This window comes from Dromiciops gliroides, chromosome 2 (genome assembly GCF_019393635.1).
Source record: "Dromiciops gliroides isolate mDroGli1 chromosome 2, mDroGli1.pri, whole genome shotgun sequence".
NCBI lineage: Eukaryota > Metazoa > Chordata > Mammalia > Microbiotheria > Microbiotheriidae > Dromiciops > Dromiciops gliroides.
The window spans coordinates 321,433,311-321,448,195 of NC_057862.1; the positions used below are offsets into that span (position 1 = coordinate 321,433,311).

Genomic DNA, 14,885 nt, shown 5'->3' on the forward strand with positions numbered 1-14,885 from the left:
CGAGTAAAGGTTCTGTCACTTAGTCATTAGATGACCTCGGGCAAGTCTCTCTGCTTCCCTGAACCTCAGTTTCCCCATCTCTGTAAAATGTTTAATCTCTGTAAAATGAAGGGTTAGAATTAAATGTCTTCTGGGCTCCTTTCAGTCTTAGTCTACAATTCTGTGAATACACTCCCATATGCTGACGCGTAGATATACTTAAAGCATGCAGATGCCTAAAATGCCCTGTCTCCATTCATCTTTCCCTCCAAGGCTCAGCTCCAGGTGCCACTTCCTCCAGGAAACTTTCCTTGATCACACCAAGTGAAAGCAATCTCTTCCTCCTCAAATTGTCTCAGACACCTTTTGTCTGAATCCCTCTTTTCCCCCTCCCATTACTTTCTACTTGGTATCATACTTATTTATGTAGATTGCATCTCCCCCTTATCAGGTTATAAGGGAAGTGACTGGGTAGTTGTTGAGCTTAAAAAAAAATAAGAAGAATCCCCACTGTCTAGAACAGGCTTGGCATATGGTGAGCACTTAATTAATATTTGTGGAACTGAATTCCTGAGCAATGCCACTTAAACCTATTCCCCAAATAAAATCAAAGTCTTAAGGGAAACCTGGCAAATATTAAGATGGTAGAATCCTGGGGCTGGAAAATTTGGAAGCTATCCTGCTCCTGTCTCCAGGCAGGACCACACCTAATCCTGGGTTGAAAAGAACTCAGGGACAAAGATTTTATCTTCCTTGTTCATACTCCGCATCTCCATCTCTGAAATGTTTTCCTTCAGTATAAGGGAAAGGAGCATCAGACCAGGACTTCTAGTCTGTGTAATCTGTGATAAATCACAGTCTCGGCACCTATTGCCTCACCTGTAAAAAGGAAATAAAAATATCTACCCCGCCAAGCTTGCAGAGTTGCTGTGAGAATCAAATGTGATAACGAAACTGTTTTGACAAGGTATCCCAGTATAAAGGGCTGTTGTTATTATCTAGCCAAGGTCATACAACCAGTAAGTGACAGAACCAAGATTAGGATCTAGTTCTCCAGTCCTTGGCAGCTGAGTGTGAGAATTGGGTTAAATATCCCTGGGGCAATGTCTCGGGGGATACTTTCAATGGAAGTCCCAGGGTGGGTGCTGCCTCTGAGTATGATCTGACATTTATCCAGGTTGGCACGGAGTGGCCTTCCAGGTGTTAAATGCATTCCTGGGTAAAACAGGAAGGACTTGTTTCTCCAGGTGCTTCTAGTCTCCAGAGATCAGGAAGAGTTAAACTTCCAGGGTAGAGAGACTGGAGAGCCTCAAGTCCAGGAGGCTGCTGGCAGTGACCGTCTCCCCAAGAACATGCCATAGAAAGTGGGGGCGGGGGGCGGCTAGGTGGTGCAGTGGATAGAGCACCGGCCCTGGAGTCAGGAGGACCTGAGTTCAAATCCGGCCTCAGACACTTAACACTGACTAGCTGTGTGACCCTGGGCAAGTCACTTAACCCCAATTGCCTCACTAAAAAAAAAAAGAAAAGAAAAGAAAGTGGGGGCAGGGGTTAGGGTAGAGACAGTCCTACAAAGATGCTCTGGAGCCTGTGGCATGGCTGGATTTCTTCTGTGCACCTTCCCCTTCCCCTCAAATACATAAACACCACCACCCTCACTCTGTACTTAGGACCCCCCTCTGGAAACCCCCAACCTCAGGAGAATCAGTAGGGACAAAGTCTATATTCATATTAACCACCCCCACCCCCACCACCGCATGGCCCAAACTCAACTCATAGCAGTACCGGCTCATCTCTAAGTCCCAGGATGGGAGGAGATCCCCCAGCTGCAGTTACTACCCTGTCTCATGGCACAACGGAAGCAGATGTTTCTTCCATTCATCAGATTCTGGGGGCGAGGTCCTTAGCCTTTGGGCACCGTCCCTCTGCTCCTCAAAGTCTTAGGCACACTCTCACCAGCTCAGGATAGAACTTGGCCCATGTACAGCCTCCTCCTTGGTATGCAGAAAATCTTCCCACTCACCCAGGTCAGCAGCAGTAAGGGGCAGGCTTCAACAGGCTCACCCTTCCAGCTGCTGCTGCAGCAAACCCACCTTGCTGAGCAATTCCTACAAGGATGAGGGTGTAGGAAGGTGGGGACAGGGGAGAGGGGCTCAGCAGAAGACGGGAGGGGAGAGGACACAGTGCCTGGGACTGCAGAGCTGCACGTACATATAAGCCTCCGTCTGTGAATATATATATATGTCCAACCTCTTAGTAACCATGTCTAGGCTCGATGAAAGTAGGCAGGCAGATATACCTCTAACTCTCTGTATAATATATGAAGGCCACTAGCCCCTTAGTAACTAGAACATATCAGAGCAGGTAGCCTTGGGGAGCTCCAGGCCTATCTGAACCTTGGACAAGGGGTAGGGTCAGGCTAGTGCTCTATGACCAGAGTTTAAGTTGGCAAGTGGCCCCCACACAGCTGCTAATAACACAAGGAAACAAAGCCTGCCTGGTGCAGCAACACGCAAAAGCTTGTCAGAAGTTGTGCCTAAGGCTCAGTCTGCTTTTCAGACCCCAAAAAGAAAGGTGAGCATAGGTAAACATGAACCTTTATGCATGTATGTTGGTATTTTTATATGCACGTGTGTGGAGGTATTTCATCTGACCATATACATGTGTGTGAATGTACCTCTAAGTATAGGCATGTGCAGCTAAAGGCCTTAAGACATCCACATGTAAGTATGTGGGAATATATTTGATGAATTATAGACTCAGAGGTTAAAAGGTGCTCAGACAATGTTTAATCCAACCCTTCTGTTTTACAGATGGAAAAACTGAGTCCCAGAGAAGCAGAGAGACTTGACCAAGGTTACATAGTGATGTTAAGTGACATGGTCAGTACTCAATTCCAGATCTCCTAATTCCTGGTCCTTTCTACTGCACCTTCTCTTCGCCTTTAAAATATCCTTATTCGAGGGGGCAGCTAGGTGGTCCACTGGATAAAGCACCGGCCCTGGATTCAGGAGTACCTGAGTTCAAATCCGGCCTCAGACACTTGACACTTACTAGCTGTGTGACCCTGGGCAAGTCACTTAACCCTCATTGCCCTGCCAGAAACAAAACAAAACAAATCTAGCCTCAGACACTTGACACTTACTAGCTGTGTGACCCTGGGCAAGTCACTTACCCTCATTGCCCTGCAAAAAAACAAACAAAAAACAACAACATCCTTATTCCATCCCTCCCTCACAAATCCAATTCACTGCAAGTCATGACATCACCCCAATGTCATGGTCCTCTTAGAGAATGAAGGACAAACAGCAACAAAACACCCTTATTGATCTCTGTTTGTTTAGCAAGTAAATGATTGAACATAGCATCTCAACCAATTAAAAACTTGGAGATTTTTTTCAGTTGAACATTTATTTCTCACAGTAATTCCTGGGCAGTAGACACAGACAGCTATGTCTGTAAACTGTCCTACAAGAGACAGGAATTTACACAGTCCCACTCTCCACTACGCATCCTGAACCCCTCAGTCACTACCCAAACACCAGGCCTGTTAATTCGGCCAGAAGGGATATAGAATGACAGGAGTTAGCTAGCACTGGAAGGGACCTTAATTAATATCTTATCCAATCCCCTTATTCTACAGAGGAAGAAACTGGGGCCCAAATTCATTGACTAACTTTTTTAAGGTGACACGGGGAACAAAATATGAAGCCAGGATTTGAAACAAGTCAGAAGACTTCTAATGCACTGTTCTTGATTTAAGGACAAACTTGGCTTATGTTACAGATGCCTCTTACCAAATATTTTAGAAATCTTGAATACCGGTCCGAGCAAAGACATTCTTATCCATCACTCACATGAGTGCCAAGGAACAGCTAGGTCATTCTCAGCTTCACCAGTAATAACAGCCTCTCCTCTATCCTCAGAGCTTTCCTATTTCCCAGGCATTAATTAGTAACCCACACAATACCTCTGGGAAACATCTGCCCTTCTATGCCCATTTCACAGATAAGGAAACTGTGATTCGAATGGCTTGCCCAAGGCCACCCATAGAGTCACTAAGATCAGACACTTAGGGTTTCCTGAAACGTGGGTTCCTCCAAGTTTCCCAGGCTGTAGTATCAATGAGATAAGATATTTAAGGCGAGGAGATACTGTCATGAAAGTAGCTGAAGTAAAAAACGCATTAGTGGCCTTAATCCCCTACTAGATAGACCAGGAAAAGGCTATTCTCCCTTCCCTCAATCAGGGTGAAGCTGGTCTTCCACAACCTTAAACCTCCCTTTCTGTGCCTTTTTTTTTCCATGCAATCCCAGTGGTCCAGGCCCTTCCTATACTCTCCTACCCAGCCCCTAGCAAATCTTGCCTTAGAAAAAGAGTTGATAAATTCATTTACATTGAGATATCAATGACATAATGCTTTAATGGGTGACCTTTCCTGGCATTCAAAGCTCTACAATGTGACTCCAATCTCCCTTTCCCATCTTATCTCACTGCTCTTCCCTTAAGAGAGATCCAGTATGGAATATTAGACCATTGGACTTGGAATTCAAAGGCTTGAATTTAAATCCTTTATCTTCCATTATTTGTGTCATCCTGAGCAAATCAGCTTTTCTCTCTAAGCTTCAGTTCTTCATCTGTAAAATCAAAGGACATTTCCCTAGGGGAAATAATCATATTTATGCTACTTGAGGCCTCATGAAGTTGTTGAGAAGAGTGTTGTAAACCTGAAGGTTATGGAAATCTGAACTAACAAGTAATACCACAGACACTTTATGCTCTAGTGAAATTGGGCTGTCATCATCCCATTCTTAGATTGCCATCTCCCATCTTTCTCCCTTTTCTCACGTAAGCCACACAGTCACATAAGGTGGATTATATGGAGCATACACAGATATTCTGATTGTTTTCTGCTGAACATATGTCTGTGACTTGGCCCTTGAGCCCTTTGGGGATGACAAACTTCCTGGCTGCTTCTGGCCATGCGGCCCTGCACTGAATGGACTTGTCATTTTGGTATAGTGCTGAAAATCTCAGGGGTTACTTGGTCTTCCCTTGCCTGGTGACCTCATGAGTTCCAGAGGTCCAGGTATTGTGGGTCCAACAAATAGAACTCACCAGTAACTAGGTAAGCTTTTGCATCAGACAATTGCAAACAAGAGAAAGAGGCCAAGCCCTTATTCTGCCTTGGTCAAAGATGTAGACTTTGAAGAATACAGAATGGAGCTGTGAAATGTAAACTGCCTAGTCAGCAGTACTGCAAACTGCTTCATGCTTAAATGAGATTAAACAGAATAGTCTCTTAGTAAATTATAACAGTAGTTATGTCAAATTACTAAATCCAGTTTTAAGTCATTCTGTCAATGTGTGATGTCTTTTGTATCTTTTAGCATTTCTTGGTATGTAGGAAATAAATGTCTGTCTCATACCTGATTTGAATTGTATATTACACACAAATATACACACACCACCACCACCTTCCACATGAGCCAGAACCCAGGCTTTAAATACCCAAGACAATGGAGTAGGAGTTTAATGAGCCAGATTTCAGATGTGGTCACACTCCCCCCTCCCCCCCACCCCCCACCCCCCGAACTGAACCTGATGCTGATTGGATATGTGCATCCACTCTATTTGTGGAGAAAGGAGTGGGCACAGTGCCCCAGACACTAAGGACCAACAGCAGTTCCATATTGTTAGACCGAAGATACATTGTCCCTTCCCCTATTGAAATCCCTTCCTTCATGCCCTCCTCAGTCACTACCTCCTTCCTCATGCCTTCCCTGACCACCCCTTCCCAACTTACTCCACCCCTCCTTCTTCCCCATCCCCCACATACACACCCATAGCTGGAGATGCTCTCTGTGTGACCAGGGACAAGTCACCCCACTCTCTGAGCCTCAGTTTTATGTCTGTAAAATTTCACTATGTCACTGGGTTTTTGCAGAGGAAATGTTTGATTGACTGTAAAGTGCTTTAAAACTATAACTTATGATGATGAGATTTATTATTCTTAAATTTCTCATAGCACTTTGCCTGGACTCCTCCTTTCTACTCATCCATCTGCCTCTTCTCCCACTCATACTCAGAACTAATATTTAGAAGTTACCTTAAAGAACTTCTTCCCCTAACTGGTGGAACTTACCGCCACTCAGTTTCCTCATCAGCAAAAAGAGTCAATGAAAAGTTCTGGGGCAGCTAGGTGGCGCTGTGGATTGAGCACCAACCCTAAAGTCAGGAGGACCTAAAATCAAATCCAGCCTCAGACACTTGACACTTATTAGCTGTGTGACCCTGGGCAAGTCACAACCCCAACTGCCTCACCAAAAAAAAAAATTTTAAATGCTATGTTCTGCTATGCTCTCTCTTTCCTCCAACAAATACTACTTTCACAAAAAGATCCTAAAGTCAATCACAATGAGATGTAGATGACTAAGAACAGTTTCTAGCAGAAGTAGGAGAGATGAGAGATGGATATGCATTTTAACTAGAATCAAAGACTATACTATATTTGTAGGGCATTTTAGAGCCTTCTCACACTGATAAGGTAGTTGTTGTAGCTATTTGTCCTTCATTCTCAAAGAGGACCAATGACATCATGAGGGTGATGTCTTGGCTTTCCAGTGAATTGAATTTAAGTGAGGCAGAGCTGTGCAAAGTCATCAGCCTCACTCCTCCAGAGTCTCACAACTCTCATGAGGTAAGTAGTACAAATATTATATTCCCTGGTTTAAATAAGAAGAAACTGACCATCAAAGAAGTTAGGGACTTGCCCAAAATTTTGTAGCTAGTTAAGTGTCTGAGCCCAAACTGGAATCAAGTTTTCTGACTCCAAGCCCAGGATGACCATCATCTAACAGTGAATAATTCATTTGAGCTTTTTTCCCCCCAAAATAAACAGGAATACAAAGTTCACAGAGCTCAGTATAACATCAAATGTAGAAAAGGGAGAATTTCCAACCCTTAAGTTAGATTGTGTGGGTAGGTGGTAGATATATTCCAAGAAATTTCCCAAACCCCTTAAATCCTACCCTGATCAAGGCTATGCCCAGGTCTTGCCCTAATACCACTTCCCACACCTCTGTCTTTAGGAAACCAATGGAGAAGTCTCAAGTTCCCTCTGCATTGGGCTCCCTGGCAGGGAAGGGCTGGCTCTACCTTCCACCCAAAGAGCACATCCCAATTAGTCTTGTACAGAGTCAATGAAAGGTCACCCCACTAGATAAAAAGGAGCCAATCTTCGGTTTCCAGATAAGTTTGTCTCTCTCATCTAAACTCCCTAGCTTATTACCATTCACACTGCCTGTTATTTCTCCTTGTCACCAAATTCATGGAATTCAAAGACACCTCAAAGATCATAAAGTCTGACCTCCTAATGACATACCATATGTAAAGCATGATGTAATCATAAGCATATTAAAGGAACAAGGAAGAAATTACTTTCATATCTATGGATAGGGGAAAAATTCATGTCCCAACAAGCGAAAGAGATTCAGAGAAGATAAAATAGATGATTCTGATTAAATTAAATAAAAAAGGTTTTGCATAAACAAAACCAATGCAAGTGAGATTAGAAAGGAAATAGTTAACTGGGGGAGGGGGGAATCCTTGCATCAAGTTTTTCTAATAAAGTTCTCATTTGCAAAATATATAGGGAAATTATTCAAATTTACAAGAATCATTCCCCAAATGATAAACAAAGGGTATTTATAACCATAGGCAGTTTTCAAAGCAAGAAATTCAATTTAGGAATAGACATGAAAAAATTCTCAAATCACTAATAATTAGAAAAATGCAAACTAAAATAACTAAGGTACTACCTTCCAACCCATTAGATTGGCAAAATTAAATTTTTTTTAAATGACAAAAGCTGGAGAGTCTGTGGGAAATTAGACATACTGATGCACCTGTGGTGGGCCTCTGAATTAGTACAGTTATTCTGAAAAGCAATTTGGAACTATGGCCCCAAAGTCACTAAACCAGTATATAAAATGTTACTTACCCTTTGACTCAGTGATACTACTGCAATTCCTCGAAAGAGATCAGAGAAAGAGGAAAAGGTCCTATAAGTACAAAAATATTTCTTTTTGTAGTAGCAATGATCTGGAAACCAAGATTGGCACAGCTGTGTGGCACAATGGATAGAGTGTGAAGACTCGAGTCAAGAAGATTCATCTTCCTGAGTTCAAATCTGGCTTCAGATACTAACTAGCTGTGTGACTTTGGGCAAGTCACTTAACCCTGTTTGCCTCAGTTCCTCATCTGTAAAATGAACTGGAGGAGAAAATGGCAAACCACTCTGGTATCTTTGCCAAGAAACCCCCAAATGAGGTCACAAAGCATCAGACACCATTGAATGACACAACAACCACCTATCCCTTGAGGAAGGGATGAACAAATAATGGCATATGAATGTGAGGCAATACTGCTGTGACAAAAGAAATAATAAAAATAGATGATTTCAAAGAAACCTGGGAAAATGTGTATGAAATGATGCAGAGGGAAGTGAGTAGAACCATAAGAACAAATTCTATTACAACAAAAATATTGTAAAAATGAACATTTTAAATGACTTAAGATCAATGTAATAATCAATGATAATTACATAGAACTAATGAAGAATACTACTCACCTCCTGAGAGGTTTTAATACTCTCATCATCCTCATCATCATACTCTCTTACTTCAGCTTGTCAATGCCCTTCCTAAAATATGGTACCCAAAACTGAACATAGTGCTATCAATTGCCTCATACTAGATATTAACTTTTTACTAACGCAGACTAAGGTCCTTACCACCCTTTTTGGCTGTCACCTCTCACTACTGACTCATTTTAAGGTTGGAGCCACTGAAACTCCCATGTCTTTTTCACATGAACTTCTCTCTAAGCATGCCTCCTCTATCTTGTACAATTGATTTTGGGGACCCAAGTACTTAATATTTATCCCTAATTAAATTTCATCTTTTTATCATTGGATCATTGTTAGAAATCTTTTGATGTTTCTGAGGATCCTGATTCCATGACATAAGGCATTAGCTAACCCACTGAGCTCCTTGTCATTGGAAATCTGAGAAGTCGGCCATCTATGTCTTCATCTAAGGCATTGGTGAAAAAGTTGGCCATCACTGGGCCAAGTACAAATAGCCCTGTGGTTGCCATTAGAAACCTTCTCCCAGGTTGACATCTATCCATTAATTAATAATCTTTGGGTCCAACCTTTTAGCTAGTTCAGTAGACACTAAACATGTGTCCAGCCCACATCTCTCCACCTTATATTCAAGAATATTGTGATTCATCCCACCCACATACCATATCACCTTTGCCACTCCAGAGAGTTCTTCTCCCTTCTCAGATCCACTGTCCTGCCCTAGTTGGTAGTTCTAGGTTTTCAGAGACAGAACATAAAAGCTAGAAAATTTCTTTTCTTGGGTTGCCCAAGACTAGGTCAGTTTTTATGGAGGTTACCTATGGCAAGGGTCTGAAAGCAGAGGGGGTTCAATAGAAAGAGAAGGCCTCTCTAGTCTTTTAGATGAGACATAAGATGGAGGATTTACTCTGGCTGTGACAGTGATCAGCCAGATGTGTTGGATGGTCGTGAGTATGAAACAGAAATAGATTGTTAAATGTCATACAGGATATCACTAGGGAGCACTCATACTGGAGACAAGAACAACATGTGCTACCCTTTCTTCTTTATACTACTTCCCTACACACACACCCTTTTACCCAGGTGAAATCGGGTTACAATAGCAATCTTAAAGAGTAAATTTAGTCACAAAAGGGAAATTTGAGGAGACTGCGGAGATGGGGGAGATGTAAGGCAAAACTCAGGAAGAATAGGGATTAACAATCACCAGCCAAACCACAGACCACTCCCAGTGAGAATTATTTTATGCTTTTTGTATCGTACTGGATGGGACCTCAGAGCACAGCAGGAACCTACCTCCCAACACAGTGTCAGATTCGGAAATGTTCCTAGAACATAGAACGCTTCTCTTCCCTATACCCTCTCCAGTCCTGCTCTTCTTCCTGTGCCCCTAACACCCAGAGCTCCAAGCAACAACATCTCCTTGCCTGCTCTGTGCTTCCACAAAGCAAAGGCAAAACTCATGCTGAGACTTGAGGCAATATTAAAATAATGAGAATAATTTCTATTCATCTCACTCCTTCCTTCCAAATGGGTTCAGAAAGGTAACAGACATGATCTCACTCACACCTCAAGGAAGGGGGAAGAGGGGTGGAAGAAAAACAGTCGCGGAGTGGAATGACACCTAAGCCAATGGGATAGAGCCCTGGCCCCCTAATCAGTTCAGTCACTGACCTGCTAACAACGGGAAATGTCACTTAAAGGGGAGAAATTTCCTTCTTCTTGAGCCAGCAATAAGCTCACGTTACTGGTTCCTACCTTTGATGCCGGCCACTGACTCCTTGAGCAAGTTGTTTCACCCCCTGAGGCTCAGTTTTCTTTTCAAGAAAACTGGTAGAATAGTATTTCTATGAGAGAAAGCATATCCTGATGGAGGGCAAATGCTGGAACTGGGAAGACCTGAGTTCAGGTCCTGCTTCTGACTCACAAAGCTGTGAGACCATGAATGCCATTTAACTTCTCAACACATCAGGTCACTCTTGCACAGGTCTGTTGATTTTACCTTTGCAACATCTCTTGAATATGCCCCCCTGACACTGCTACCACCTTAAGACAGGTCCTCATCACCTCATACCTGGATTATTGCAATAGCCCACTGGTGGGTCTACCTGCTTCATCTCTCTCCACTCCAAGCCATCCTCCACTCAGCCACTAAAGTGATTTTTTTTGGCAGGACAATGAGGGTTAAATGACTTGCCCAGGGTCACACAGCTAGTAAGTGTCAAGTGTCTGAGGTCTCATTTGAACTCAGGTCCTCCTGAATCCAGGGTCGGTGCTTTATCCACTGTGCCACCTAGCTGCCCCCTTAAGTGATTTTCTTAAAGTCTGATCATCTCTCTCTCTCTCTCTCTCTCTCTCTCTCTCTCTCACACACACACACACACACACACACACACACACACACACACACACACACACACTAACTCCTCTAGTTTCCTATTATCTCCGGGAGCAAACAATACAAAAGGCTCAGTTTGGCCTTCAAAGCCCTTCATAACCTAGCTCTCTCCAGCCTTTCCAGTTTTCTTATGTCTTCCTCCCTGACCATACTCTTTGATCCAGTGACACTAGCCACCTGGCTGTTCCATGAACAAGACACTCTATCTCTCAGCTTCAGGTATTTTTTCTGCCTCTCCCCCATACCGGGAATACTCTCCCTTTTTATCTCCAATTACTAACCTCCCTGGCTTCCTTTAAGTCTCAACTAAAATCTCACCTCCTACAGGAAGCTTTTCCCTTCTTAATTTTGGTGCCTTCCCTGTTAATTATTTCCTTTTTATCCTGTATTTAGCTTGCTTTGTATATATTTGATTGAATGGTGTCTCCCCCATTAGATTGTAAACTCCTTAAGGGCAGGCACTGTCTTTGCATCACCAGTGCTTAGCACAGTGCCTGGCACACAGAGTAGGTGCTCAATAAGTGTTTACTGATTGATTGAGACAAGTTACCAAATTTCATCAGTGAATGCAACTACACTGGGAGTGTATGAAATTACAAGTCTGGACAAAATGATACTTAGACATCAAACTCAAGGGGTTGTTATAAGGATAGCTACAGAAACAGATGTCCCTTTAATATTACAGATCTCTACAAATCAATTCACAAGGCTCTTTCATCACAGACTTGTATTATTAAATCCCAAGTATTATTAAACCTTATTTTATATCTAAAAGGTAAAAGAGCTCCCAAATAATGGAACTGAGAACAGCAAAAGTAAAATGATTTGCACAAGGTCATAGGACCATAGATTTAGCAATAGAAGATACCTTAGAGGTCTAACCCAACCCCACCATTTCACAGAGAAGTAAACTGAAGACCCAAGAGATTGCTTGACCCACCCAAGGTCAAATAGGTGGATCAGAGGTAAGATTTGAACCCAGATCCTCTGACTCCCAAGCCTGTGTTCTTCACAAGGTCACCTAGCTTATTGTTGGCAGAGTGTGGAGTAGAACCTAGTCTAAGACTCTAGACACTATACCAGACTACTACTTCCCCAGCAACTCCAATGAAAATTGAGCCAAATTTACAGTCAAAGAAGCTATATACAAATCCTGCCTCTGCCCCTTCTTATTTGTACGACCTTGGATACTCACTCACCCTTTCTAGGTCTTCCTCCTGACATCTCTAAGATGAAGTAGCTGAACTATTAGCTTCCAAGTTTCCTTTCAGCTCCATAGCTAATATCTAGGATCTTCCCTGGCCACTGGCATCACATTGATAAATGGATCAAAGAAGTCTCTGCTCTGAGTCAAATATGAACTAGTCTGCTTCAGCAAGGATTGAGCCTGGTAAGCTGCATCTCAGGTAGGCGTCTAACCTGCCTCCTTCCCATACATCATCCCAGGCCAAGATAGTAGCTGAGCAGAATAACAACAGCATGCTGGCCGGCCGATAGATAGCATGAGGGTGGGAGGAGGAAGTAGAGTTCCATCTGACTCAAAAGAGTCCAGAGGCAGGAAAGTAAGAATATTATTCTGCCCTGTTACTCAGGGATCCACTGCACCCTTCTTCTCTTGGGATAGTGCTAAAAGAGCAGGGTCTGCCCCCCAGGCCCTCCCCGCCACATTCTTCAGGAGTGATCAGAACCATAGAATTTCAGAGCTGCCAATCGGCCTTGTGTTGTTCAGTCGTTTTAGTCATGTCCAACTCTTCACGACCCCATTTGGGTTTTTCTTGGCAAAGATCCCAGAGTAGTTTGCCATTTCCTTCTCCAGCTCATTTTACAGATGAGGAAACTAAGGGAAACAGGGTAAAGTGACTTGCTCAGGGTCACACAGTTAGTAGGTGTCTGAGGCCCTATTTGCACTCAGAAAGATGAGTCTCCCTGCCTCTAGGACCCAGGGTCTCTCCACTCTGCCACCTGGCTGCCCATGCCAATCGCCTTTAGGACACTGAATAACTAGAAGGGTCCTTGGAAAACAAAACACAACACATTAAAAGCTGGGGGTTGCCTAGGAATCATGACCTTCTGTGTGCAGACCATTGTACTTGATATAGGTGAAACATAGAGTTTCCCATACTAGATAAGATGGGAACTCAGAGCTAGCATAAGATAGTCACAAAACAAAGAGCTGAGATGTGGGGGGCAAGTTTGTCTCTACCTGGGAGCCATCGAGGCTACAGGAAGCAGCTTTGGAATTGGATTTTAAGGAATGGATAGGAGTTCAACAGGTAAAGATCAGGCAGGTGAACCTATCAAACATAGACAACAGACTGAAAAGAAGGACGGAGGTATTCAAGGGCAGGTCATCTTCAAAAGGCAGAGAGTTTTCCACTTTGGAGAGTTCATAGGGAGCATTCATTTATAGAAACCCTTTAAGGTTCACAGAGCACTTTACAAATATTGTTTCATTTGATCCTCACAACAACTGTAGGATATAGCTCTTATTATTATCTCATTTTACAGATGAGGAAATGGAGGCAGATAGAGGTTAAGTCACTTGCCCAGATCACAGAGCTGGCAAGCGTCTGAGGCTGAATTTGAACTCAGGTCTTGCTGACTCCAGATTCAGTGGTCTATCCACTGGGCCACTCAGCTGCCTGCAGACCTTGCATTGAAGGGAATAATATGAAATAAGATTAGAAAAAGAGGCTGTTGGGGGAAGCTAGGTGGAGCAGTGGATAAAGCTCTGGCCCTGGATTCAGTAGGACCTGAGTTAAAATCCAGCCTCAGACACTTGACACTTACTAGCTGTGTGACCCTGGGCAAGTCACTTAACCCTCACTGCCCTGCAAAAAAGCAAACAAACAAACAAAAATGTTAAAAACTATCTTTACATGTAAATGGAAAAAATACTTTAAAAAAAAAAGAAAGAAAAAGAGGCTAGTGCTAGTCTATGGAGGGTCTTGAATACCAGGCAAAGGAGTCTGAATTTCATCAGGGAGGCATTAGGGAACCGCTGAAGCTTTTTAAGGAGAAGTGACATGGCCAAAAATATGAAAAGATGATTCTGGCAGCAATAGGAAGCATGTGTCAGTGACAAAGAAGGGCAGAAGCAGACCCAAAGCTCGGTATGAACATTCATGAGTCATTTTTTTTAATGTTCTCTCAGTGGCCATGAAAGTTCCTGGGGAGAGGACAGCCTGGTATAACAAAAACAGCCGAGATCATGAGTCAAGAGACCTGTATTCTAAAACAAATCACTTGACTTCTTCCTTTTCAGATAGAGAAACTGAGGACCAGAGAGAGGAGGTGACTTGCCCGAGGTCACACAGCCTATCAGTGGTAGACCAGCACTAGAACTCAGGTCCCAGTTCTTTCTGCTCCTGACTCCCAGGCTAAGCCCAGTTTTACTAGATTACAGTTAGAGCTTTGGAGGCCCTGCTTCCTCTCCGTCTCCCTGGACTGTACCTCCACTTCTCAGAAGGAGATACAGGGGCAGCTGGGTGGCGCAATGGATAGAGCACCGGCCCTGAAGTCAGGAGTACCTGAGTTCAAATCCGGCCTCAGACACTTAACACTTACTAGCTGTGTGACCCTGAGCAAGTCGCTTAACCCCAATTGCCTCACTGAAAAAAAAAAAAAATTAAAAAAAAAAAAAGAACGAAAGGGAGATACAGAAGAAGGGAAGAGGAGGAAAGTGGAAGTGGAACCCCTGGGCCCCTCAACAAGTTCTCCCTCCTTCCCCACCCTCCCCCTTCAGCTTTCTCCAGTTCTGCCTATGGGCTCCCCTTTGCCAGGATGTAGCAGAGCCAGGACAGCTCAGGGCAAACCCCAGGCAAACAAACAGGTTGAGGCAGGCTGAAACAGCTTTCCAATCAG

At 43.4% G+C, this 14,885-nt stretch overlaps 1 protein-coding gene across 5 annotated transcripts in view; it reads right to left on the bottom strand.

Moving 5' to 3' along the window:
* FAT2 (FAT atypical cadherin 2) overlaps window positions 1-14,885 on the bottom strand; it is a 111,539-nt gene that overhangs the window by 87,853 nt on the left and 8,801 nt on the right. The window contains exon 1 of one of the 5 annotated variants that reach the window (XM_043987583.1): window positions 12,221-12,330. The exons of 1 other annotated variant lie outside the window; for it this stretch is intronic. The gene's annotated coding sequence lies outside the window, so the exon portion shown is untranslated. Of the gene's footprint in view, window positions 1-7,978; window positions 8,038-12,220; window positions 12,331-14,885 lie in introns of those variants that run through there. 3 more of the 5 variants (XM_043987580.1, XM_043987585.1, XM_043987582.1) reach the window with 3 other exon arrangements.